Here is a 1,199-nt window from a genome sequence, read left to right on the forward strand (position 1 = left end):
TGGTTTGACCTTAAAGGCCAGACTCCCTTCTCTGCTTCAGGGGTAAAACAGAAACCAAAACCAACAGGGCAGGATCCTGGCTCGGGAAAGACCCCAGGTCTGGAAAGAAAGGTCACCTGGATGCTGGCCTCCACCTGGCACCCTGATGAGCTGACAGGTAACCTGGAATTGCTAGGAGGTGGCGGGGTGGGTCTGCTCTAGACCCACACCCCTGCCTTCCACACACTCCCATCTTGCGGGGTGCGCATGCAGGGGCTGCTCCTTTCTCCTGACACCTGCTCTCTGACAGGGGCTCACCTACACGTCCTTGCTCCAGAGCAGGGTGAAGCCTGCCACCAGCTGAGCCCTGCCCGACCCTCACACGTTTGACTCTGTGTTTTCACAGCCTGTTTTATTTATTGGCCTTCCCTGCAGAACTACTGTGAGCTCAGTCTTTTATGAAAACATTTGCATACACGTAAAATCAAAAACACACTTGGATTTTGAGCATAACTGATGTAATGCAGTGAATTACTTAATATGGCCTTTCTAGCCACAGTCTTCATGACTCCTACAAAATGATTGGTTGGGATTAAGCAAATAAGATGCCTGTGGCCCACCACGGGGTTGGACAGCATTGCTAATAATGTAAATAAAGTGCACAGAACCCTTGTGGGGGTGGGACCATGTAAATAAGGCAGATGCAACCCTAACGAGAAGACTGATCAGTTTTTCCATTCCACTAGGCTTAAAGGGAGCCAACCCCAGAAGCAGAGAGGGGTGTCCTCACTATCATCAAGAAGAGCCAGGAGCACAGCATGTTGGACCCTAGGTCCCTGTGCTGAGAACCTCTTAGACCCAGGAGCCAGAGACAGATTCAACACCAACATGGTGACAAGTGGCAGCAGAGAAGTGGCGGCAGCAAAACCAGAGACCAATGCGAGATGGCATGGTGGGCTTCCCCGCCCACACAGCAAGGTGGCTACAGTGGGCATGCCGACCCATGGAGAGCTAAGCGCCTTCAGGCAGAGGCTTACTGGCAGAGTGGGGTACCTTCGCGCACTTATTGATGGAGCTAGGGGCCGAGAAATAAAAGAGAGGCTTGCCTGCAGGCACGGCCACGAAGAAGCTATCCTGATCGAAGAACTGTATCTTGAATTGTTCCTGGTACTTCCAAATTGATCCTGACCCTGCATGGGAACCTGTTACTTCCCTTATAA

Source organism: Trichechus manatus, unplaced genomic scaffold (genome assembly GCF_000243295.1).
Source record: "Trichechus manatus latirostris isolate Lorelei unplaced genomic scaffold, TriManLat1.0 scaffold00165, whole genome shotgun sequence".
NCBI lineage: Eukaryota > Metazoa > Chordata > Mammalia > Sirenia > Trichechidae > Trichechus > Trichechus manatus.